We start from the raw sequence: 27,459 nt of genomic DNA, 5'->3' as shown, positions 1-27,459 counted from the left end.
TCTGGAATAAAAAAAGACCCGGAATAGCCACAGCAATCCTGAGAAAGAAGAACAAAGTTGGAGGAATCACAATACCAGAGAGTAGCTCTACTTTCTGCCCAGTTTCTCAAGAGAAATCTTATCATTGTTAGCTCCTCCCTCTCTCTGACTCTTTGTAGGACATTGAGTCTCTGTCAGAACTACTCAACTCTGAAGTTGTAGAGAAAAAAAATTACCTTAGACAATATATAAATGAATGGGCATGACTGTATTCTAATAAGACTTCATTCATAAAAACAGATGGTGAGCCAGATTTGGCCCATTGGGTTAGTTTGCTGACCTCTGGTCTAAAGAGTTCATTTTCACCTTTCCATAGTGCTTGACATCAAGCTTCTCAATAAAAGTTTGTTGGGTGAATAAGTGAATGGTATAAGAACAAATTATGATGGACCTGTTTACTGGTTTTCTTCTGTGGCCATATCTCCTTGGCCACTACATGCTCCACATTCATTCAATGTAGTCAGTGACCCCTTTCCACCAGTGGGGTGGTTTTCATCTGCTGTGCTCATCTTAATATTTGTGTTGAGGAAATATCCTATGTGAAGTTTTGGTTCCTTTGGTGGAAGGGTCAAGTTTTAAATCCTTTGTCACTATTCTCCAACCATCTCTCACAGCACAGACCTTTGGGTTTTTTTTTTTTCTAGGTATGAGTTAAATTTTGGCTTATTCAGATAAGTCAGATTATTAATACAATTTATTATAGACTTTGGTCATTTTTTGTGTGTAGATGTATTTATTCTTTTGTTTCATATACATTTATTTAAACCTTCCTTAAAATCTTATTGGGGCAGGTAGAATATTAGGTATAAAAATCCTCAATTAAATCAATGCACAAAGCACTTAATAATATATACAAGGCACAGGAGAAGTTTAACATGCAGTGGGGACAAAGATAACTCAGATAAGATATTGTCACAAAGAGGCTTATAAGCACAAAGGAGATAAGAGGTGAATAAATAATTTCAATACAATGTAGAGAGTGCTTTGAGGAAAGACTTAGCAACAAACTCTAGGAATTTCACAGAAGTAACATTTATCTTCCACCAAAAAGATCAAAAACACTCTATGAGAGAAGTATTGTACCTGGATATGGAAAAGTGGGTATTTGGAATTTTTATATGGCACTAAAAAGCCCTTGAGACAGAAGAAAGTATAGGCATACTCAGCAGTTACTAGAAAGCAAGTTTTAATAAAACTACGTCCATGGACTTGCTGATAAAAGTGCAGCCAAATCCCTTCTAGAAGGTGCCAAGTCCATTCTGGTCTGGAATGCATTGATAATTGGGACATTATGCTTAGAGACTGCAAACTGACATTCTGTCGTCATCCCTCTTGGAATAGAAACCCTGATCCTTTAAAATAATTAGCATTAATTTGGTGCATGTGTGCAAAAATAAATCACAAGTGTCCAAAACCAGAAATGTTAAGTTCAATGGTTATGTTCTCATTAGCTCCGCCTATGTAAACAAAATTAGAAGCAATTAACATTTAAAAATAGAAAAGACAAGGAGAGTTCACAGCTCCCAGTGGAAAATTATTATTTATATAAATGCCCACAAAGCTGACTTCCTCTCACCCTTCCCGATGTCAATCATGTTATTTCTATGGATAAAGAATCAGTTTTCTTTCCTGAGGGTTAGGAGGGAGGATTGTGATTCTATGCATGTTGTCCTGGTTGAAATTGGAAGTGTGTATGTCCTCTAGCAAAGAAATAAGTAGGTCTCCATCACCTCTACCCTACCTCTATATTGTACCTCACCCATTCTCTGTATAGGCAAGAAGTGAATTTGCTATGGCTCAAGACTGTCAGCAGAAACCCACTTCCATGAAACTATGCTGGTGTTTGCCAATGGGACACCTGCCTGTTGCAGAAAGCCTCAATGTCCCACCTGGAAGAAGGGTGACAGATCTCATGAACTCACCAAGACACACTTTGAAGTGGCCCTGATGTGCTCTGTAGGATATGGGCTATCTCTGTGAAGGATGGAGCCTTACTGCGGACAACAGGTATCAGAATGGGGAGAGAAACTGGTCATAGGGCACCTGGGGAACTGAGGCAGGGATGTGGACACACTGAGTGTAATACAGAGCCCTGGCAGCTGGCTCCGCAGGGCTCTGAGTTCTAGCTGTATCACGAACTTGCTATGTGAACTTGGCTAAGCCACTCTTCTTTATGGGCCTAATTTTCCCCAATCTTAAAATTAGGAGCTGAACTGGCTTATCTTCTTGCTTCATTCCACACAGTTTTTTGTTTTTGTTTGTTTTTAAGATATAACTCAAGCCTTTTATCTGCCTCTTTCCATCTACTTGACTGGAAAGATGTGGTGAATGGTAGGTTGGGGGTGAGGTGTAGGACTCAAATATTTTTCTATTCCTCATTTATAAAATGTGTGAAAATATACCCCACATTTTCTCCCCCAAAATACTGTTGCTTTAGGAATTCGGGACTGATAATGGAGGACACAGAAGATTCAGTTGCAGGGTCATGACAGAACCCACCAGTTGGCTATCCATCTGGGAAACAACATCACTTTTAATGTTGATGGAGCCTTGGAATAAAGGCTAACATAAAAGGGATTTGTTCAAAGTGGCATTTTAAAGACAACTATGATTCAACCTCTTGGTTCTAAATCCTCTTTCTACCATGTCTTTCTTCTTCTGTCTGCAGTATGTCTGATCTGGAATCAGGGCTTAAGGGGAATCAGGACTGATGAACATATATCAACTTCAAATAAAAATATCAGAGTTTTGTGGAGGTAGAAAGCAAGTCAAATCTTTGACCATTAGTTTTTGTTAATACTTTGCTCATTTTTTTCATACTTCCCCCCCCCCATTATAATTAGTAACAGTTCTCCTGAGCATTTTGCATATACAGTAGTCAGTCCCCCTTTATTCACAGTTTTGCTTTCCATAGTTTCAGTTACCTGTGGTCAACTTCAGTCCGAAAATATTAAGTGGAAAATTTCACAAGTAAACAATTCATAAAGTTTAAATTGTATGTTATTCTGAATAGCATGATAAAATTTCCCTCTGTCCCACTCAGTCCTGTTTGGGGTGTGAAACATTCCTTTGTCCGGTGTTTCCATGATGCATACACTGCCCATCCATTAGTCACTCAGTAGCCATCTTGGTTATCAGATTGACTATCCTGGTATCCCAGTTCTTGTGTTTAGGTAACCCCTATTTTACTTAATAATGGCCCCAAAGCAATAGAGTAATGATGCTGGCAAGTCAGATATGCCAAAGAGAATCTGTAAAGTGCTTCCTTTCAGTGAAAAAGTGAAAGTTCTCAAGTTAATAAAGAAAGAAAAAACTGTATGTTAGGTCCAAGATTTATGGTAAGAACAAATCTATCTGTGAAATTTCCTACTTTAATTTATAAATTAAACTTCAGCATAGGTATGCATGTATAGGGAAACCCATGGCATATATTGGTTCAGTACTGTCATTGGGTGTTTTGGAATGTAACTCCTACAGATAAGGGGGGAGACTACTGTACACAAATGTTCTTTTATTGCTGTTTTCTGCAAAAATTAAGGACTCAAATGTCTTCTTTTGTATCTTTACATATGCTAGTCTGTTTATATTCCAACACCTTATCCATACTGTCCTTGGCAATTATCCAAGCTTTTCTAATTTGCCTGAGTACTGATCCATGTCTTCTGTTAAGTCATAATGTCTTTGAGAACTAGAAACATTTTGTATCTCAGTTCCCAAACCCAGAGATGCTACTGCTCAATTATGTTAATTTAATAAATTAATGGAAGAGACACTTCATCTGTATCCACACCATGTCCTAGAAGCCCCTCAGAGTGGTGATAAGCTTAGCAGGGGCCTTCATTTCAACTTTTATGAGGAATTAGGAAAGACTATAGAATGGGCAGATCTCCTTACATCTTTATGGCTGTAAATTCAAAGCACTTATTCATGACCACCCAGAGGTGGCCAGAGTACGCAGAGATACCCTGCCCAGACTTAGAAAATGGGGGTGGGGGAGAGTAAGAACTGCTCTTTGGGTTGCCCTTCTCAGCTTGAGGCATCCTAGAGCCAACCTCCCTCTGGCTTGGCCAGGGGCCCAGGTTTGTTCTCTGTGTATCAGCATTGGTCAACCTGACCCTTGGAAGAGAATCCTGGTAAGGGTCAGGCGCCAGGGGTGGTACCTCAAACAATTTTTGAGTAGAGTGGGAGACTGTGTGGCCTCTTTGCTCAGAGGCTTGGAGGAGAAGGTGGGGGAGATAATACAAAAAGTCATCTGACTTCCTTCCAACAGTGCAGGCAGAAGAGCAAAGGGGAGGCTTCTGCAATGCTGGTGAAGAGAAGATGGCATGAAGATGAGGAGGGAAAGGAAGTCCTTGTGGACAGGACAATGAGGAAGAGTCTAAACTCAGGGTGTAAGAATGAGAGACAGAAGTTAAGAAAGACTGAGAAGAAATAAACATAGGAAGCAAGAGAGGAAAGCAGGGAGGAAGGAAGGAAGGAAGGAAGGAAGGAAGGAAGGAAGGAAGGAAGGAAGGAAGGAAGGAAGGTTGAAATGAGACAAAGAGAAAGGCACAGACATCAAGAAAGAAAAACAGAACTAGAAAGAAAATAAGAGAAACATTTGGAGAGAGAAAAGAGAAGTGGGGTAGCAATGAAGGCATGTGGGTACACACACAAGACATGGACAACTCAAAGTCTGCCTGACCTTCTCAGCTCAGGTAACTGTCTTTGTGAGCCTGGCACAGGGAAAATCTGTACACAAAGGAAATGTGCTGACTCCTGCTCAGGGTCTGTCAGAGGATAGAAACAGATCAATGAACTTGGGTGGGGCTTTTCTATGCCAGGACTGGCACTGCCAGTTCTCAGTGCCCAGACAGGCCAGGCCAAGGACTTTCACAAGATCCTTATGCTATTAAAGGGCCATTACCCGCAAGGCAAAATCAGCCTTTTACTTGGAGAAAAACGCTCTTTCTGTGCCAGTGTCACCTCCCCTGGCCCAGATACCACCTCTCTGGCAGGCCCTGGCCCAAACTCAGTTAGATGTCACCCCTCAGCCTGGAAAAACTGGACCTTATGAATCTGAACAGGCTTCAAGAACACTCCAGGGACCAGCACAGCCTGGTATATACAACTGATGGAATGACCCTGAGACATGTTTGTGGGCAGAGCAAGAGGCATCTAGAGCAGAATGTTCCCATAGATCTTGGACCACTAGATGCATTTTATAGGGAGAAAGATTTCAGCTTCAGTGTCAGGAAGGACTTTGAAATCAAAGCTAGACAAAAGCTGGATTCATTCATTCATCAATTCAGTATTTACCAATAATTTTTGAGCATCTACAATGTGTGGGACACTGTGTTAGAAGCTGAGGACACGGAGATAAGCAAACACATTTGGGCTGTGGGGGGAGAGTGATGGCAACACTATTTCCTCTACCCAATGTAACAGAAGGAGCTCAGAGGGGAGTGTTAATTAATTCTGCTTTGAGGACAAGCAAGATTTTTAGGAAGGGCACATTTGAGCACAGCTTTAATGGTTGTATAGGGCCCTTGAGGCAGAGAAAGTAGAGGGATCCTAGACCAAGAGAGGCACAGAGAAGAGCTGGAAGGTGTAGGAATGCAGGGCTCATCTGGAGGATGAATGGTGGGACAGGCAGCCTGGGAGAAATGAGGGTGGGGTGGAGGTGGGCCAGGTGAGGACAGACATTATAAGGGTACAAAGTCACCAGCATTTTAGTCAGAAGGGAGCTTAGAGATGATGAAAGCCATCTTTGTCATTATTTTATTTTTTAAATTTTGTATGTGAGTGTATGTGTGTGAAGTAGACTTTGTTGGAGGATGCCTGGGGTTGGACACAGAGGAAAGGACATGACAGCAACTCCAATAATTTCGAACCAAATATGTTAGTCCTTTTCTCATAAGAGACCTACTAGGATATTTTCATTGATTTATTTACCTCCTGTGGTGGCCCAAACCTCCTACCTTCTCAGTAGGTTTTCTCTGTCTTTCTTCTCATCTTAAGTCTTCATCCCTCTGACTGCCCCCGACACGGTAGATTTGCTGTTAGGCCTCCTCTTGGTGATGGTAAGCAATCCAAGAAGGAAAGGGCCTCCTGTTTACCCAGATCCTCCTCCCTAGAAGGCAGATGTGAGTTTGTATTTAAAAAGTTCTAAAAGGACAAAAAATTAAACATTGACCTTACGAAGTTTTTAAAAAATTACATAATGAAGTTAAAGTTTCTTCGTTTAGTCTGTTAGCATTTATCAGTCAACTTAGTTTCCTAAGTTAAATCAAATATATATCTCTCTACATAGATATACATGTACACTCACACACATATTTATGGAAAAGAAATTATGCCTTACATACTGATCTGTTTTTTATTTAAAAATATATTGTGAAAAAAACTTCCAACTTCATAACTCATATGCATTCTAGTCCATAGACTAGATATAACATAAGTGTCTAGCTATTTTTCTGTTGATAGCCATTTATGATGATTTCACCTGTGTGCTTTTACAAATGATGCTGCCACAGACATCCTTGCACATGCACCCTTCTGTACTCTTGTTATTATTTCTATAGGCTAGATTCCCAGAATTAGGTTGTTAAATCAAAGACTATGCACATTCTAAATCTTACTGGGAATTACATCATTTCTTTTTTTAAAAAAATATTTTTATTGATTTTAGAGAGGAAGGGAGAGGGAGAGGGAGATAGAAACATCAATGATGAGAGAGAATCATTGATTGGTTGCCTCCTGCATGGCTCCTACTGGGGATCGAGACTGCAACCTGGCATGTGCCCTTGACCAGAATCGAACCTGGGATCTTTCAGCCCCCAGGTGGATGTTCTATCCACTGAGCAAAACTGGCTAGGGCTATATCACTTTTTTTATAAAGGTTAGTTCACACTGTAACAGGCCATTGACATGGGAGTGCCTCTTCCACACTTGCTCTCCCTCTGGAACTGCCTCATCGTTTACAGAGATGAAGAAAGGGAATAGAGAGAATGATCAGTTGTCTAATAACACACACCTCAGTGTTGGCAATGATGGCACCAAGATTCCAAATCTGCTGTCACTAGACAATGAGGTAATGAGACAATGAGGTAATGCACAGAAAATATTAAGGACGATGCCTGGCATGATGTGAGTATAGCTTTGATCAACAGGTTCAGTGTGGGAGAGGAATTAGAGAGAAGAGAGAACAGAGGTAAGGAGGCTCTGGGTAGCTCTTCCCAGGCTAGGTGTAATATCCCTTCTCCTAGCAGTCAGCTTCACAACATTACATTTAATTAGTTGATTCATTAGCCCACCATAATACTGTCCCTGGGAGACAAGAAAGTGAGAAAGTAGTTCTCTGACATCAGAGACTGATAACCTATATAGGCTAGGATGCTGACATCATCCTTAAATTCCTAAAAGAAATGTGAAGTGTTGAGCTTCTGAGTTTGAGATTCTCTCACTCTATTAGTTGTTTAATGCCTGAAAGTTACCAAAGAGAGACGGTTATTACAGCATAAATTATTGTGATTTTTTTCTTCCATATGAGTCTCCTCTCCTCATGAGTATCCTCACACCCATTAAAAAAGGGATCATATCTTAAACTTCTTTTATCATCTCTTCCTCCATGACAATTAGTGTGTTGAGGAGCACACCAGAGGCACTCAATACATAAAAATTGGGGAAAACAAATAGGATTTTTTTGTTGTGATGTAAGGAAAACTGTAGCTGTTTTAGAGTTGTGCCTCATAGATATTGATTGATTAAATTACCAGGTAGCTATCTAAAAGTCATTATCACATTTGCAAAGTGATGAAGGTACTCTTGGAAGTGCCTTCAGAATGGTGCTAGCCTTTTTCCCACACATGTTCACCAAGGAACACCCCATATTTTTCAGCTGCAAGTTGTGGATCTGGGTGGGCCAGAGAAGAATGTCTGGGGAGATGGGATTGTAGAAGGTAACAGCCACTGGAAGAATTTGGCCCCAAAGGCAAGGACTCCTTGATCAATATTCATGACTTTCAGAATTCCTATTTTAATCAGCGAAACGGAAATGAAATTCCAATGTCGCTTTTAGTTTAAAAAAATTACAAGTGGGATATGATATTCATGCATACCATTTCCTCTGAAATTCTTTTTAAGAATTGAAGAAAATATAACATACTGGAAAGAACACTAGCCTAGGCATCCAGATATTTAATTTCATGCCCTAAATTTATCACTTAGGAGCTGTGTGATCAAAAGCACTCGGTTCCCCCATCTTACCTCATTTCACTCATATATAGAATGAGAAGGTTGATGATAAATAAACTCCCCTTCAGTTTTATTAATAAACGAGTCCATAATTCCATAATTCCCAGATTAATGTTGAAGACCCATCCATCCACCCACCCACCTATCCATCCATCCATCCATCCATCCATCCATCCATCCATCCATTCTTTCCACAAGTATTCATTGAATTCCCACTTGTATTGTGTCCATGTGATTTGAGCCCTTCTGCTCTGGGTTGATAGGTTGATGGCATAATTATTCTGCTGAGAACCTTGATTCTACATCTTGTATACATTCTGACCCCACCTCTTCTCTCATCCATTTTATCTTCAATCAGTTCCTGATGTTTTTTCTTCCTCTGTGTCTATCTCTGATCCATCTCATCCCTTCCATGCCCAATCCACTGCTCTTTTTCCAGCCTCACCAACTCTCAGTTGAGCTAATGTAGAAACTCCTTAAGTGGTTTTCCAGCCTCAATAGTCTTCCTTCCCAATCCACTGTACATGCTATGCCCAGAGTTATCGCCAATATTTCATTTTAAGCAACATTTTTGAAAGTTTGTTTAATGTAGATACTCACTGTATCTGGACCCTTAGGAACTAACAGTCCAGAGAGGAAGAGCTACAAAATTAAAGGGTTAGTATAATACAGTGTGGGACTGCAATGGTGGGGGAACACTCAGTATTAGGTTTCTTCCTTTCTTCTCACAAAGGCTTCCTCCTTAGATGCTTTCTCTTCTGCACCTCATAGCACTTTATTCTTTCATGGTTCTTGCATCTCATTCATTACATTGTCTTAGCAATCATTCTCCACTTGTCTCTCATTGACTAAACTGTGAGCTTCTTGATGGCAGAGATGTGATTGGCTTGCATCATCCTTCTAAGTAGGAAAGATACCTTGGGAGCCTTTTGCCTTCAAGGGGAAGTCCAAATCTTTATATTAGGCATTCAAAGCCTTTAAGAATTTGGGTCTACTTTTCCAATTAACTCTGCTAATCACCCCTTATTCCATCTCATTTCAATCACAAAACTTCTTCCTCTCACCCTTCACTTGACCTCTAGAACCCCACTCTTTATGTACACAACTGCCTGACCATACCCAGTACTCTTATACTCACTGCTTTTGGGTAAGCCACATCCTCTCCTGAGAATACCCAACACACATTTCCCTACTCCCCTGCCTGCCAGGATTTGCCTGGAGGACCCTGTCCTCTCTTCAAAGTCTAGTTTAAATTCTATTCATTCAAAGAACTTTGCATAGAATCAGGTTCACTTATTCAGAATTAATTTTTGTCTGATCTCAAATACTTCTTATAGCAAATGTGTGGACTCTCTTCTGCAGACATTTTGTGACCTTGCTGTCTACCCTTATATTATGACCTCCTAGGAAGAAGTGCCCATGTCACTTGGGTTTTTGGATCCTCCACATTACAGAGCCTAGTGTCTGGCAGTTAGGCTCATCCATACTGAATAGTTGCCACATGATAGGTACTGTGGAGGCTTTATTATGTCCTCACAGCAGACCAGGAAACTGGACTCAGAGAGAGGCTAAGTAATCTGCCCAAGGCACCAGTAGGTACATAATATAATTTATATTTGAACACAGGTATCTCTTAACAGCCAGACTACGTTGCTTCCCTACAAGAAGCCACAATAAATGCTGAACGATTTTGTAGCCATTTGGAAAAGAGTTTGAAGATATACTTAACAAGCATTTCCTGATTGTCTAGGGAGATATCTAAAAGTTTTTTTAAAACATATTTTATTGATTTTTTACAGAGAGGAAGGGAAAGAGATAAAGAGTTAGAAACACCTATGAGAGAGAAACATTGCAGGCTCACAGTCCTTGACCGGAATCGAATCTGGGACCTTTCAGTCCACAGGCCGACGCTCTATCCACTGAGCCAAACCGGTTAGGGCTCTAAAAGTTTTTTTTTAATGGATTGGCATTTGATTTTACCCTTGAAGACTGAAAAGAAATTTGACAAAGAAAAAAAGCTGAGAGTATTTTCATAAGAGAATAAATAAAGGCTGGTTTTTTTGTTTGTTTGCTTGTTTTTTGTTTTTTTTTGTTTTTTTTTGTTTTTTTGTTTTGTTTTGTTTTTTTTTTGGAGGGGATGCAGCAGGGGGGAGAAGGGAGCTATTTATTGACTAACTTTCCCAGCCAGGCTGTAAGGAATCAAGGGAAGGAAACATTTGGTCTTGCTCGGGGCTGTATCTCTATTGCCATTGCAGAGTCTAATACAGAGCACGTGTTAAATAAACATTTTGTATAAATCAATCTACTCAATAAAAACTAAGCTTTTTTTGTGTTCCTGCAGTTTTAAATTCACTCTTGGCCTAGAATGCTGAACACGCAATTGTCTTTGTGAAGGCTTTTGAAAGCCCAAACCTAAACTTTCAGACCCTGAAAGTGAAACCTACAGTCCTTAGAAAGTTTCACTGACCAACCCAGTTTCACTGACTGGCTGAGTGAAAAACAAACAGAACCAGCTATGAAAAATCAAGAGAAAGAAAACCTATCAGTTCCAAGAAAATTAGGTATTTTCGGTAATATACCTCCTGCAAGGAAATCTGAGGGTATAGGTGGTATCAGTTTCGTTTCCAGGAGAGATCTTTGAGCTCCTGTCTCCTAAGGAGAGAGGACAAGTCCCTCTGCCCAGCATCTGTGCTAAGGGCCTGGGTCTGAGGACCCTGAGGACGGAAAGGGAAATGAGGCAGAATCAAGGAGGTTCTTCTCAGATCCATTAGGTTGTTTCACGCCTCCTCATTCTGTATTGGATACTCAGTAAGCAGGTCTGTGTTAGCAAGCATATTCAGATCACAACATTTGTTAAGTCAGTGAGTCAGAAAATGGCTCAAAGCAGAGCTAGTGAGCAGGGGAATGTAGCATCATGAAATAGAAAATGCTTTCAAGGTGGGGCAGGAGAACCGGCTGTTCCTTCCCTGTCACACATTAGCTGGGTGACCCTGAGCAGTTACCTCTTTTTTTCTGGGCCTCATTTCCCCTTTGAGTTCTGACATAGTTGGCAGATCATCATTATGGTCAGAGGAGAAAAATGCATGCATTTTGTCTATAATTGTTTTGAAAAAGAAGACATTCGTGGAAAACCCTCTATGTTCATGGGAATCTGGGAATTGAAGAGTTTTTTTCCTTTAATCAAATCCAGGGCTTCCCACCCTCGGCTCTGTTAATGTGTTAGGCTGGATAATTCTTTGTTACAGTGGGCTCTCCTGTGCATTATATGATGTTTTCCACCATCTCTGATTTCTACAAACTAGATGCAGGTACCATCCACTTCCCTCTCCCTAGTTGTAACAATCTAAAATGTCTCCAGACATTGCTAATTGTTTGTTCTCTGGGGGCAAAATCTACTCCCTGTGGAGCCTGAGCCCTGAGTTGCATTCCCAAAAGAAACTGACAAATTCCTTAGAACAAGCATGTCAAACTCAAAGGTAAAGGGCCAAATAAACAAGGTTTAGGTTTATGTGGGCCACAAAAAAAACAGAAGCTTTAATTTTCATAGAAACGTAGGTTTATTTTGATAGAGACATGCTGAATACAAAGGGCTAAAATAAATGAGTAATCATTAACATAAAATAGTAGACATTTTAATAAAAATTAATATTTTTTCTTGAACATTAACTTACCAGACACTGAATAACTGCACAAATTAATAAGCTTAACGCAAATAAACCTATTTTTTTTGTTCTCTGAAAGCAAAATATTTCCTGTTGTGCACACTAAACAAGCCAGTCCAAGACTAATGAAATGGCAATTGGCTGCTAAAATATTCGCTGCTAGTATTAGTGGAGAGAAATGGTGTGCCTGCGTGTAAAGTCTATAAGGGAAATGAATGGAACACGATTATAGTAATCAGTCATTAGCGAACATTATAGGTCGTTATTAATAATTATGTATAACAGGATATTATAAAAATTAAGTTACAAAATTTCTTTTTTTATTAAAACATATCTTACATACTGCTTTGGCTGGGCTGCAAAAATATACATTGTGGGCTACATGAGGCCCGTGGTCTGCAAGTTTGACATGCTTGCTTAGAATAATATAGCTAAGGGTGAAGTTGGGAGGGTGTGGACATCAGGCTAAGAGACTTCTCTCCAATTCTAAGGACCATGTTTCTGGGAGTTCAGAAATGTGAGAAGTGCATAGGGTCTGGAGGCAGGAAACTGGCATCTGTGTCCCTATATTATCACTGACAGGCTGTGTGATGTTCATCATACCGCTTAACCTTTCTGAGCCTCAGAGTCCCCATGAATCCAAAGAAAGTAATGCTTCTCCTCCATGAACCTTCCTCCCATCCTCCCACCACCACACACACAACCAAAAGTTTGTTAGGAAGACTGAAAGTGCAATATGTGAAAGTACTGTGAACTAAAACGCACAAACAAATAGCATGTTATCACTCTAAAGTGTTTATTTTTTCCCCCTGGAAGAGCATAGAAAGGAACTTTATTCCTAGATCATTTTTCTGTCAAGAGCAGTAATGGTGACATTGAAGGTACCACCACGGCAGTAATGAAAACAAATAATGGAGAACATTCTCAGGGAACACTGCCATAGTGCCAGTTCCAAGACTTGATTTCTATTAGGCCAGGAGTTAGCATTTTTCCAGTAATAATGAAAGGTCTCCTGAAAAAAAAAAAGGCATCATGGTATTGGGCAATGGCAAGAATGTCCCATTTGGCTGTTCACATACCTGGCCGTAACTTGGCCCTACGCTGATTCTTTCTTCAACAAGGTTATCAACCTGGAAGATGCCTATGTGGCTCATGTCTTTCCCCATCGTAGAAATTCAGAACTGAGAGAGGTTTCTGCATGCTGCCTGGAGTCAAGGAGCTCTGCTTACAGCCACAGTCAGGCCTAGAGTAGGCAGCTCTCCCAATGCCTTAGGCCAAGCCAAATCAAGCTGGGTCCAAGGTTTGAACTAAATTCTCCAGTTGTGGGAAAGTTCACCCCTAGAGTAACATCTTAGCAAGCAGACTAGGTACCAGGTCAACAGGCTGGTGATTATCTGGGAAGCTTAATTAGCTCAGAAACAACCTAGAATTTAAGATCAACAACATTTGGGGTTCAAGGGACAGGTTCAAGTTATAAGGAATAATGGAATGCTTTGGTATATGGGCCATTTTTCTTATCCTTTGAGGGTGATATAGAATAGTGGCTAAGGCCTTCACTTCTGAGCCCTGAGCACGTACCATGGCTCTACTCCTTACTAGCTATGTGAGCATGGGCACCCAGTGGGTGCTATATAAACATTAGCCCTACTATTCCATGTGCTACTTGATGTTGGCAGCAACCTCTGACAAGCTGTGTGACCTTCATCATACTGCTTAACCTCTCTGAGCCTCAGAGTCCACTTCACGTTACAAATGTGGCCTCTAAAGTTTAGATAAGTTCATCCCTACACAGCAACCCCATCCTCATTGCCCTGCTCTTCCTCTAAGTTATTCTGTCTTCTGTCTCTGCTATCTAAATGTCATCAATCCCTTAAGTCTGATCAAATGTTAGCTCCTCTACAAATTCTGCCTCCAGAATGAAATTAATCTCAGCTTCCTCCAAGCTCTGTAGCATTTTGTTGGTATCTCTGTTGCACTATGGCACTCACCCGGGCCACAGTAGGCAATAAAAAAGACTGAGATAAGGACATGACACACTGCAGACTGTGATAAAGACCAGAGAGGAAGCACAGGCGAAGAACTCAGGAGAATCGAAGGAAGGAAGGTTTCCTCCTTGAAGCACTCATTTCCTGTTTCTCCCATCTGACAGTCATAATATGTCATGATAGTTTTTACAGCCCTCACGGCTTTCTAGCTCCAGACAAAGCTAACTCCATATATACGCTCTCCCTTCAGAGAAGAAGTATCTCAGGGAGCCGAACAGTTTGGATTCACCTCCACACGCCCACAGCACATGGTCAAAGGTTGCAAGTGCTTAAAAACTCCTATGGCACTGAACTGAGAAAAGCTTGCTGGCTGACAATGTGAGACAGTGCTGAATGACGGTGGAGATGACAGTGATAACAGGGAGGTTAACTGAACCGAAACCTAGCAGTCACGAAGGGTGACATATGCACAGCGTTTCACTATGACTGAGTGAACAACAGGAGATCCACGAATCAGACTTAGAGATGCAGCCCACTCACTGGCAAACTGAAAAGAAACTGGAAAAGCCATAGGGGCGGGGACTATCTTATCAGTTTGAGCCTGAGCTATAGATTAATGTAGCAGTGGCATAAGAAATACTGCTTCCTTGATTGTTTAAAAAATGCAACTTTTAAATCATTGAAAATATCTTTGAGTAATAAAATGGCAGTGGAGTAAGTGGATGCTGCATGGACACATTCCCAGAAAATATCTTTTATATTGCTCATTGAGGAAGGCATAGAACAGTGATGGCGAACCTCTGATACACGTGTCAGAGGTGACACGCGAACTCATTTTTTTGGTTGATTTTTCTTTGTTAAATGGCATTTAAATATATGAAATAAATATCAAAAATATAAGCCTTTGTTTTACCATGGTTGCAAATATCAAAAAATTTCTATATGTGACACAGCACCAGAGTTAAGTTAGGGTTTTTCAAAATGCTGACACGCCAAGCTCAAAAGGTTCACCATCACTGGCATAGAAGATATGCAGAGGTATCATAGGTAAGACAAATAATATCATCAGAGTAAGTTGAGTGCTATTAAATTTTATTGTAGTTCCCTTGTTCTACCTGCTGATTGTATATAGTTGAGATCATAATGATTCTGTATATTTTATAATATATTTATTTTTCGAATAAATAACAGATACATAAGGTACAAAGTTTGAAAGCATCAAAGTCAGCTTCTCTCCAGCTCTTGCCTCCCATATATCCTTGGAGAGGAGTCCTATGTCTACTGCTAAACATTTTTTGAGTGAGTTAATAGCCATTAATCCTTCAAGGTTCTCAGGAACCAAAAATTGTCTACAAGAATGAGAAATGTCCCTAATGTAACATCTCTGTGCTGATAAAATATACAATTATACTACCTCTAGCCAAGTTACATAACCAGAATGACACAGCATTCCCAATGACAAAGGTAGTTGGAAGGACTCAACTAAGATGCAATCCCTTAACAGGTTACTGTCCAAAAGATTTCCCTGAGATGTTCACAGTACCCCACAGTGGTTCAAGAAGCTCAGAACTTGAAATCAGAGTCTGCATGCCTTTGGGTTGTAGTGACTAAGACATTAACCCCAGACCAATGTCCCTAAAGGCAGGCTCCTTTTTCCCAGATCAGGCCTGGCAGTCTTTCTCACCTTGTTCTGTCCTTGGGTGCTGGTCTAGGAGATGAGAAGAGTGGGTGGTGGAACTCCAGTTCCAATGAAGCAGTTTAAAGAAAGTCATTTCCATAAAATGTAGTTCAAAAGAGAGAAAGCTTTTCTCTACTTACCTAAACTCTATCCTCTTCAGACTCATTTCTCTACCCCACCCACTCCACACACACACAAGTGGGGGAGTGGATCCCAAGATTTTCCTTGGGATCTGGTGCTGTCTGCTGCCCATGGGTTTACACTGTCACAAATCCTGCCACTCTGAGCATGCCCTGCCCTCCCCACCCCCACCCCCACTTATTGTGGAATTTGCTACAGTTTGGAAGTTTATTTACCAGTAAAGTGAATTTCCCTCTCTTTCCTCCCAGTACCCATCTGATAAAGTTACAGAAGGCATCTCGGATTCACAACAACCCCCACCATCCCCCACTGAATAGCATGTCGTCTGGCAACAGGAGGCGTTTGATTATATTTGGATGGCATGCCTGCATCAACTCCAGTTGTCCCTGAATTGGAACTGATGGGCCTCATGTGCTTCATCCAACAGTTTGCCTTCACCCACTCCCCACTCTGAAATGAACCTTTCTCTGAGAAAACAAGAAATCTACGTGCCATCCTGGGTGAGAGATTAACAGGAGCTGCATCCCAGCATTGCATCCCAGACATGGCAGGCAAGAGCACACTCAGAGGGGTTTCCAACAGCAAGCCATGCTTCAAGCTTCTCTGGAGAGACTCCCCGAACCAGAGGACACAAATGTTCTCCCCAGAGTACGATAGCCCCTCATCTTAGTTCACAGACATGGAGTTCTTACTGTGTGCAGTAGAGTGCCCCAAGCTACTGTTTCCTGTAGCAAGTCTCTATAACCGCCCTCTCCCCATTTTGATGTATGTGCTCTGTTAGTCACTGCTGCAGGCAGAATAGTGACTCCCCAAGGATGTCCACATGCTAATCCTCAGAACCTGTGAATATATTATATCCTGTGGGGAGAGGGGAGTTTAGATTGCAGATGGAATTAAACTGGCTAATCAACTGACCTTAAAAAAAAATAGAGATTAGCCATCTAGGTTACCCTGTGGCCCCAGTGTAATCACAAATGTCTGAAATAGAAAAAAGAGAAGCAGAAGAGTCAGAACCAGAGTGGTGGCATTGTGAGAAACGTGATCTGCCATTGTTGGCTTTGAAGATGGAGGAAGAGGGCATGAACCAAGGAATGTGGGCAGTCTCTACAATCTGGAAAAGGCATGAAAACAGATCTTTCCTAGAGATTCCTTGGTTTTAGGCCAATAGGACACATTTGAACTCTAACCTCGAGAACAAGCTGGTTTGGCTCAGTTCATGGAGCATCAACCTGTGGACTGAAGGGTCCCGGGTTTGATTCCAGTCAAGGGAATGTATCTCGGTTGCAGGCTCAATCCCTAGCCCTGGTCAGGGAGCGGGCAGGAGGCAACCAATCGATGTGTCTCTCTCATATTGATGTTTCTATGTACTTTGCCTTCCACACTCTCTCTCTGTAAAAAACAAAACAAGACAGACACTGTGGACTTGCCATATGCCAGGCCTGGTACCAGGGACTGAGGGAACATTCCCATGGTATGTGGTTTGTACCTTGTACCTATCCATCATCATCAGGGTCCAACCAGGGAAATGGAAGCCACTCTAAGTGTCACAGGAAATCTAATTCAGGTTATTGGCCACACAGGTGATTGAAATTGGGAAGCCAGTCCAACCATTAGCAATAGCAAGGGTTGCTACCAGGCTGAACTAGAGGGACAAAGACAGAAGGTCACCAAGTGGAACCTAGTCCATGAAGGGCCTGTATAGTAGGAGCTGGAGCCATGAAGGGACAGAGCCCTGCTGTAGAAGCTGCCTGAGGAAGAAAGGGAAAGAGAGAGAGAGAGGTACCCTCCTTCTCCCTTTCTCTTACCTTCCAATCTTCTGCCAGTGCCTCCCGTTGGCTGTTACCAGCTGGAAGACAGCTGACATAGGATCTTGGGATACACAGGGTCAGCCCTCCTACAGTACAGAACAGAACAGAGCTGGGGAAAAGCAGTGAATTGATTTGAGGAAGTGTGAGCCGAAGATCTGCAGATATCTCCTTTCTATATCAATCACCATGAATCTTGAAACTTGTTTACCCAATTGTTTTTTACCATGGCTTTGAAGCCCTTTCCCAACTTCTCTGGCCTTATTTATAACGTTCTCCCCATTATTCACAGAACCCCCACCACCGTGGCCTTTGCTCTGTTCTCACCTTGACAGGCAAGTCCCATCTTGGGGCACTTGTATTTTTACTGGACTCTCCATCCCTTGCCTCTCCCGTCACTGATCACTTTTTTTTTTCATTCCAGTCTCAGATCCACTGTCATTTGCTCAGATAACCCTATCTACCATCTAAAATAGGCCCTCTCACCCAGAGCCACCATCACATTCCCCTGTTTTATTTTCTTCAGAGAACCTGCTATTAGCTGAAATTATCTTCATTGTATGTTTGTTTATCATAACCTTCCTAGAACTCTAAGCTCCTTGAAGGTAGGGATCCTGTCTTGTTACTTGTTATATTATTGTAAAGTTGGTTAGATGTCCACCAAAATCTGTTTCTTCTTCTTGGAAACACAATAAGGCTCATTCCATATTCCTTTCTAGTTGGGTGTAACAGAGCTTTGCCTAATGGCACACGAGTGGAAATCTCTAGTGTTGCTTCCAGGCCTGGTTGTGAACACCTCTCATGCACACTGCTGCATGCTTTCTTCTTCCTGCCAGATGATGACAAGGCCCTCAGGGATGATAGAGGCACAAGACAAAAGGAACCTAGGCTCTTGAATGACTAGATGAAGGAGAGTTGCCCCAGCAACCTACATACCTATCTTGCACTGTTATGTAATGAAAAATAAATATGTTTTGTGTTGAGTCATGATATTAGCCTACCCTAACTGAAACAATTCTCAGCCAAGAATTCCCAATGCCTTGTCCATAATTGGCCCTCAATAGTTATTGAATGATTAAATATTAAGCTCTCAGTAATTATGCATTCAATGATGGGATATTTGTTTCTTATCCTCATTCTCCTACTAAGCTCCCTAAGGAAAGGGTTATATTAATCTCTGTGCTCTTATTGCCTTCCATTGACCCTAAACCTTTGTAGATTCAGTGGGTGTGTTTCATACTGAGTTTCCAGGCAGCATGAGGGAGACCGTGATTGACAAAGCATGGTCTAGAAGCGTGGGTCTAAGGAGGAGTTCGACATTGCTGTAAGTAGCAATGTTTGTGCAACAATTTAGAGTTTACACAGGGCTCTTCACCTGATCCTTATAAAAACTCTGAAAGGAAATTACTATTATGATTCCCATTTTACAGATGATGAATCTGAGTTCATAGAAGTTATTTTGCTCAAGATCTTTGTCAAGCAACAAAGCTGGAATTAATAAATTGTTTGAAAGTATTTATGGAGTGCCTATGCTGCCTTAGCTGCTGGCTCAAGCTGCTGCACCTAGTAGGGAACCCAAAGTTCTGAAGAAACTGAAGAAACTAGAATCATCTTCCAGAAGATAAAAGGGAGGCGCCACTTCTAGCCAAGGTCTGATAATGACTGAGAGAATTGCCTGTGTCATGCAGCCGAGTGTCTTAGTGCAAGTTTCTGGCTGGTCTGCCAGACTTGCCCAGAGGCATAGTCACCCCAGCAGTTCTCCCACTGGCCCAGGCTAACGGCCTTGGCGTTCTCAGTCTGCCCTTTTCCATACATTCTTTCCTCCTTCCCGTGCCAAGATTTCAGTAGATGATTTAGAGTGGGTTCCAGGCCATTTCGCTCAGTCAGAGATTTGGGTGAAAGTTTCCTCCCACCCATCCCAGGCCTCAGATAACCCATTGGTGTGTGACAGACTGTGTGAAGGAGGTGGAAGAAAGGCCATGGAGATTTCCAGACCCGGGATTGGAGCAAAAGTTTCTGCAGGTGCGGTATTTATCTACTCTATTCTGGCTGTACAAAGTGTATCCGCATTGGGTTAGTAGGAAAACTTAGGACAAAAAGCCAGAGAAGAGGATGTAACTTGTCTAAATAGAAGCAGGAAAGTCTGCCCAGAGGGTCGCCTGCAGGCTGGGCTATTTGCCAAGGCAAAGAGGGTGAGTGCTGGTGTCCAAGAGGCAGGTGGATGAAGAGGAAGAGAAAGGTGAGATGGCCAGGTCTGCTGGGGCTCAGCCTTTCCCAGCTGGACAGACGACACTGCCCTCCGCCCTCAGGTGCCTCTCTCTGTAAATACTAAGTCCCGGCTGCTCTTACAGTGCAGGATGTCCCACATACCGTACCTCTGAGGCGGGGTGAAATACAAATATGCCTTTTCATAATAGCTTTACACCTGGGGCAGCAGAGAACTGGTTTATTACCTTGGTAAACAAAAGTCAGAATTCAAGAAGGTACAAACTTTGCCCAAGGCACTTCTGACTGTGCACCTTGTGTTTGTGAAATGAACTCGATATATATGATGTGAAGCAATGGAAGGCTGGGCTTTTTCTCTTTGCTCTCTCTCTCTCTTGTCTGATTTCCAAGGTTTAAAAAGTTTGTGTGGGGTTGGCGTGGAAAAGGAATTTGCTTTGGCTCTGGTTTTTTCAAGTGTTTTGAAATCATGCTGTTAGTATGAAAAAAAATATGTGAGCCAATTTATATTGTTTTCCAGAGAGAGTGCACTTCTTGCCGCTTTCAGGGTGACACTAGGGTTTGTGGGTGGGAGACAGGGTAAACCAGTTCTGGAAACACATAAAGAAACAAGAATTTGCATTGGACTTAAAAGCAATAATAAAATATTTATCCAGTGTCTATTTTGTGCCAAGGGCAGAACCATGAACTTTCATAAGCATTATTTCATTTAATTTTCACAACCACAAGGAGTGAGAATTGTTGATCAAAATGTCCATTTTAAAAGGGAGGAAACTATGGTTGCTAAAGAGATTCAAGCTCCAGTTTTCTAATCCCAACTTCAGGCTTTCCTGTACAGTCCTCCAACCTCTATATGGGGTCACAGACCATATCCCGTCAGGTCCCTTTGCTTGCCCCCCTGACCCCCCCTATTTTTGTCTCATTCTCTGCCTGCACTTGGGGAGAGGACTGATCTCCATGCTTTGATGAAATTCTGCTTCAAGGATTTCCAATTCTTTAGCAGCCACCTGGTCATCTGGGCCACGCTCACCAACCAGCACCTCCATAGGTTTAAGTGCAAAGGATTCAAAATATGTGGATTACATTTCCCATCAAAATACACATAAGCATTAAAGCAACAGCAAAGTGAGAACAACGGTGAAGTGAGAACACATATCACGTTCTGTCTTCTCCATGAATGCCTCTGCCTTCTCCCAACCCCAGCCCAAATAAGTCAGATAAGCTTCAGCTTTTAAGCATCTCAACTTTTTGGGTTCTTTTCCCAAATTAGCCTTTGAACCTAAAGAATTTTGCCCATCTATGTTTGCATGTTCACTCCTCAAACGTTCAGGGGAGTTTTGCCTGATACACATCTCAAGCCAGTGAAATTTTAACTATTTCATCCACAGATTACTTTCCAAGCCATCTAAAATGAGAGTGAACTCATTAGGCTTATATTTAAAAGAAGTCTCTATTGATACATCAATTTGTACCTGTCTTCACAGATGAAGGATTCCTTGTAAGAACATACAAAACTGAGGTTAGAGAGAACAGGTGTCATTAAGGCATTGTCAACTCAGCAGTTTCAGGGTACCAGAGCCATGGCTGCTTGCACTTGGTAGGATTTCAAGGGAAACCACAGTCCCCCCCTCCCCTGACTCCCTTTCTATCACCAATCCCTAACATTTTTGCTTCTTTAATTGCAACTCCTTGAGGAATACCTTTGGCTTTATTGATTGAAAGCTTTTATAAAATTATGAAAATGCATATACTCATTGCAAGGAAACAGATTTCAGCTGTAAATGAATTAAACAGAATCGCGGTACTGGGGTCCTATAGGGAGAAGAAATGGAGATCTTTGGGCTGTGAGACAAAGAGAAGCTTAATTTGGCAACTCTGCCCTAAAAACCCAGGCAAGCCTAATATTTTAGCTCTTAAATGAAGTTTAGAGAGCATCTAATTCAACCCCCTTTTCTTATACAGAAAGAAACCGAGGCTCAAAGTGGAATAAGCAAGGCCAAGGCTTTCCTAGCTGGCCAGTGACAACCCACCCACCCCATCCCAGCCGCCCCCCCCCCCCACCCCAATTCTCTGAACAGGGCTGGTGGCTCTCTCCATCCTTTCATAATGCAAGAGGGAATTAAATAAAGTAAAAACCTGGTCCCAAGTCCTGATCTGGATCCACTTACCCTGTTTTTTGTTGTTGTTGTTGTTTTTTAAATCACTGCCTATCAATACATGTCCTTAGATTAAGTCCACATTTGCCCGGAGAAAGAAGAGAAAGGAGAAGCCTGAAATACTTCTGAAACATTACTTAGAAATCTTATTAAAGATTAAGAGGTCTTAGTGTGTTCTTACATAATTAGGATTATAGACCAGATAAACAGTGCTTAAAAAGAAATATATATTCTTTTCCTACTTTTAATTTAATTCCCATTAGCTTTTATTTTCCTAGTGGTGATTCTAAGTTGCTCTAGGTCCCTGCATTGGGAAGTGTAGTTAGTCATCTCATGATTGGGTCTTTATATGAAGTAACTGATAGAAAGTTAGACTAGTAGGGCTAGAAGGAAGCTTAATTAGACTTTGGACCATATTCCTTTGTTTACAGCTAAGTGTAATGGAGCTGAGAGAGGGTAAGTGATTTATTCCAGGTTATTCAACACATCAAGGACTCAACCATCAATTCTCCCACCCCCATGGAAAAAGGACCCTTCCATCTGACAATTACAAAGCAGCTCCCTTGTAATATTTAGGTGTTTTTTATGAATAATTAATAGTCCAGGGAGCTGAACTCATTGCAGCCTGGGCCTTCTCTGTGAGGTATGGATTGTGAGTTATCTTTGCCGCCTTTTGTTTTGTGGGAAGACTGGTAGACAGAGAACAGGAAATTTTCCAAGATTCCAGTGATGAATCAGAGAAGACTCTGAGGCAACATGCTATTACTGGACGAGGAATCAGAAGACTTCAATTCCCTTTCTCACACTATTTCTTACCATGAACAGATCTTGGGCAACTCACTCCCCTTTCCGAGCCTCAGTTTCCCCATCCATGGAATGGCTTTGTCAGCCTCTAAGAACCTTTCAGCTTTCATGGCCTGTGGGTCTAGAAAACAAGGCTCAGAGCCCTTTCCTGCATAGAACGTGATTGTATGAAGCTAGAAATTGACTCCTGTGCAAAAAAATAATGTATTCAGTTTTATTTTTCCCACAGTTTCTTTTTCCTTAAGCAATTGTGACTGATATCACTTGTCTGCTTGCAAGGGCAAGCATGTAACCCAACAAATAAACTAATAACATACAAATAGCATTAGGAAAACTCAGAAATAAGATATTTTTACTTTTTGAGGTATATAAGGAAAATAAATAATATTTATTGAGCACTCACCACTAGTTATATATACTATTTTTACTTGAGATCTTTAATAAATTAGTATGTTCATTCCTTTTTATCAAAATAAAGCACTGAGGCTCAGAGATGAAATAATTTGCTTAGTATATGCAACTCTTAATCAGGAATGCCCAGATTTGAAGCTATGTTTCCTGGCTCCAAAGTCCACATTTTCCGCAGTTTCAAGTTGCATCCATAGAATACAGACCTATTGTATTTTAGCAATATTGTTTTTCCATAATGGACAGAAATGAAATATATCAGCATTTTATTTGGTTCCACAAAGTCCAGCACCTGTCTTCCTTGGGCATCAGCATTTGAACATCTCTGAAAATAGGCAAAGAATGTGGGACAATATCTGACTTTCCCCAATAATTTTGAGAGACGGTATACCTACATCTAGAAATATTCCAATCAGAGCTATTTATTAATATATGCACAGGTGTAAAGGCCAGCTGGCTGTTTCTTTGTTTAGAATTCATGTTACTTTAAACATGTAGCAGGGTTTTGTCCTGGCTCCCTCCATAGTTATTCTATCCTGTAATCCTCCCAGGGACACAGGACAAGATTACAGTGAATTTGAAGAACCTATTTCCTATTCAGAGTCTCCCTTCAGTGGTTCTCAACCTTGGCTGCACATTAGAATCACCTGGGAATCTTTTTAAAATCCTGATTTCTGGGCCTCATCCTCTGGAAATTCTGTTTCTTTGTTACTAATGCTGTGGCCCCACCCCATAACAAAGAAACAGAATTTCCTCAGAGGATGAGGCCCAGAAATCAGGATTTTAAAAAGATTCCCAGGTGATTCTAATGTGCAGTCAGGGTTGAGAACCGCTGCTTAAGAGGGGCAGTGGTTCTCAACCTTCCTAATGCCGCGACCCTTTAATACAGTTCCTCATGTTATGGTGACCCCCAATCATAAAATTATTTTCATTGCTCCTTCATAACTGTAATTTTGCTACTGTTATGAATCGTAATGTAAATATCTGATATGTTATAAGTGTTTTCCGATGGTCGCGACCCACAGGTTGAGAACCGCTGGTAGGGTCTCCTCAAAGTGGCACATACACTGTCCCCAAACCTATGGAACATTTGGGACCAGATGCCACAAATTCATTCATGCAACATTTGTTGACAGCTTTAGATGCTTCCAGCACACTGCAAGGCTAGTGCTACTATGACAAATATAAATTAGCCTTAATCTGGCTTTGGTCACATAACGTAGACCAGGTTTAGACTCCAGGAACAACCACAAGAGGCTGCCTGCCTCCAGAACCTAGAGCTAAAAGTCAAGTGATATGACAAAGGGTCCTACATTTTCTGTTTGGGCTTTTACCACAGTGATAATTGCTGTGCCCTTTTATTCTCCTAGTAATTTCCAAAGAACAAAAAAACCAACACCACGTCCCCCTCCCCCCCCAAAAAAAAGCCCCAAAACAAAAACAAAACAAAACAGAGAATGTTAAAGTTTAAAGTGACTCTAGAGACTTGGCTATCACTTCAATTCAAATCCCTAGAGATGAGGTTACTGAGGTTAGAGGGTGAAAGGATTGTCCAAGGTCACCCATAGAGTGTGGGGCAAGGCTGAGACAAAACCCAGGTTCATTTCCTTTCAATGCTGTTGTCTAATTGCCTAGATAGTGGTAAAGACATTAGAAAAAGAAGTCTCTTTTTTTAAAAGTGAAAAATTAGACCCAATAAGTAGATAGATCTGTACTTCTTCAAGCTACAGTGGCTCATGATTATATTGGACTGATTCCGTGGCTTTGTAAGAAAAACACCTTATGTTGCAACCACTATGGATGTCCTGAACACACCAGACCTTTTATTTTCTGCACATTATTTTCACTGGGTCTGGAATATCCTTTCCCTTTCTTCTTGTGGCAAATACTCTTTCAGAACCAATTTCATCATTTCCTCTGTAGAACTATAGTGGATTTGTTCCAGGTCAATTTAGGTAAGCTGGAACTATGTTTCCCAGACTCCCCTTTCCTGCAGAGTAGTGTTGGCCACAAGAGACATTTTTCACAATATTTGGAATATGGAAGTAAAGCCACTATGTTTTAAGATTTAGAGATTGGTGTGGGACATAGTGTGCTGTGGTGTCTTACCTTTGTTGTCCCTGATCTACCTATTTTGGAGCCCTCAGCTCCTTTAGTTTCTACCAGATCTCCCCTTGCATTTTCTCTGAATCCTTGACCAGCAAGGGGAATGCCTGCAGGTCACTAACACTCTGACTTGGGAGCAGTGAGAGTCAGAAATGGGCTTCAGTTTGGCCATACCTATTTCCTTCCCAATTCCCTGCCCCTCTAACTCCAAGTCCTGCACCAAACTCTGAGGCAACAGTCTCACATAGACTAATTAGCTAATGCCTACAATTGTGAGGACTGAGCCCCAATGATGAATCTCTGACTTTATTTTTATTTTAATTTTTTACAGAGAGGAAGGGAGAGGGATAGAGAGTTAGAAACATCGATGAGAGGGAAACATTGATCAGCTGCCTCCTGCACACCTCCTACTGGGGATGTGCCCACAACCAAGGTACATGCCCATGACCAGAATCGAACCTGGGACCCTTGAGTCCGCACGCCGACGCTCTATCCACTGAGCCAAACCGGTTAGGGCCGAATCTCTGATTTTATATCCTATGTAGTGGTGGTGCTTCTTTGATGGAACCCTAACTGATCAGGAATCCTTTGTAACTCCCCAACATTAATTATTTGTGGCCATATACTTCTGTTAAAGTGTGCAAAACACCTGTGCTGTATTTTAATGATTAATATGCATGCTTACTTTGGGCCAGGCAGCACTCATTTGTGTTGTGATTATTTCCATTTCATAGATGAGACAACTGGGGACCAGAAAGGTTAACTGATTTTGTCCATGCTTTCACAACTAGGAAGGGAAAAACCAGGATTCAAAACCAGGCAGCCTGGTCCAGAGCCAGCACTCTGGTCCTCCCTGCAATGAGTTCTCCAAAGAGCAGGTCTCATCTGTGACCAAATCCTGGCACTAGAATGAATGAATGAATGAATGAATGATTCATCTGTTTCATTTGAGAAGAAAATGAGTTTTCTACAAAGTTGATGAAGGTTTGATGAAGCTTTGGTACCTAGGATCCTATTGTCTCTTGCTTGCCATTCTTCCAGGACTACAAGGTGAGATTATAAATAGTCCATAGTCAAGGCCTTGATAGTGGACAAGAGACCTGCTTTCTCACCAAGTATGCATCACCTGAAAGCCATCAGCATCCTCTCTGAGAGCAATAAACACTATGATGCAGCACCACCGGATGAGCCTGCTTTTCTCCCCGGCCCAGCTGATACCCCACCCTGGTTCGAGTCCTCTCTATCCCATGAGTCTCTCTGAATTTAGGGGTTGAGCCTGGCTGGGAGGGCAGAATTCCCACACAGGTGCCAGGCATGCAATTAGTGTTTAACATTTCACTTTTTATATGTAACAATGAAATGTTACATATAAAACTTTCCTTTTATATGTCATAAATATAAACTTGAACTCATTTAATTTTTAATTTGGTTGCCAATTTTTAGATATCAAATTAGAATAAAAATTCAAGTTTGGATTTCAAACCAGAGTATCTTGGGCAGTAGAGTCTTGTGTTCAATGTGAAGTTGGGTGTTTTTTATTCCATTATCTAGAGGGATATAGGGGAATTTATGGCTTCTATCTTGTGTGTGACACACACACACACACACACACACACACACACACACACACAAAAGAAAGAAAAATTGAAAAAGAAATTAAAATCTGTAGAAAAAAATGGAAAGAAACAAAAATTAATTGCTACACTGTTAGTTCAATTGCCTTTATTGCTCTTCTAGGACATGGGAGGAGGCACAGGTAAAGATCTAGAATCTGTACAACTTGAAGAGTTCCACTATCCCCACAAGAGGAAAAAAACCTCATGACATCCAATACGTCATGAATGTCCGTATTGATATTATGTACATGTTCCACATGAACCAAACCACAAGACATGTTTATAATATTTGAATTCAGGGCTTGCATTCAGGACCAGACTTGGAGGGGACCTCTGGATTGATCTAGTCCAACTTTTCATTTTACAGATGAGGAAAGTGAGGCTCTGAGAAAATATATCCTCCTCCAATTCTCCCCTGATAATAGCCAACTTGAAAAGAAGCCCAGCATAAATGTGCCCCAGAAACAACGTTTGTCAATGTATTGGTTTATATTCTTCCATGTCTCTTTTTTAAAAAATGTTATTATATGGCATGTTCTATTTAATAAAACTTTTTTGGTAATACTAAATACTCCTCCATGAGATGTTTTTAATGGCTGCC

The 27,459-nt window shown here is 41.3% G+C and overlaps 1 long non-coding RNA gene across 1 annotated transcript; it reads left to right on the top strand.

Moving 5' to 3' along the window:
* On the top strand, positions 1-27,427 carry LOC118676768. The gene is made up of 3 exons (XR_004974216.1): positions 1-2,046; positions 15,989-19,567; positions 27,226-27,427. It is a non-coding gene; the product is annotated as an uncharacterized LOC118676768 (long non-coding RNA).
* The last annotated feature ends 32 nt before the right edge of the window (positions 27,428-27,459 follow it).

Source organism: Myotis myotis, unplaced genomic scaffold (assembly GCF_014108235.1).
Source record: "Myotis myotis isolate mMyoMyo1 unplaced genomic scaffold, mMyoMyo1.p scaffold_m19_p_2, whole genome shotgun sequence".
Lineage (NCBI taxonomy): Eukaryota > Metazoa > Chordata > Mammalia > Chiroptera > Vespertilionidae > Myotis > Myotis myotis.
Note: the sequence above shows the minus strand (reverse complement) of the source record. Positions and strands in the feature narration are given on the sequence as shown.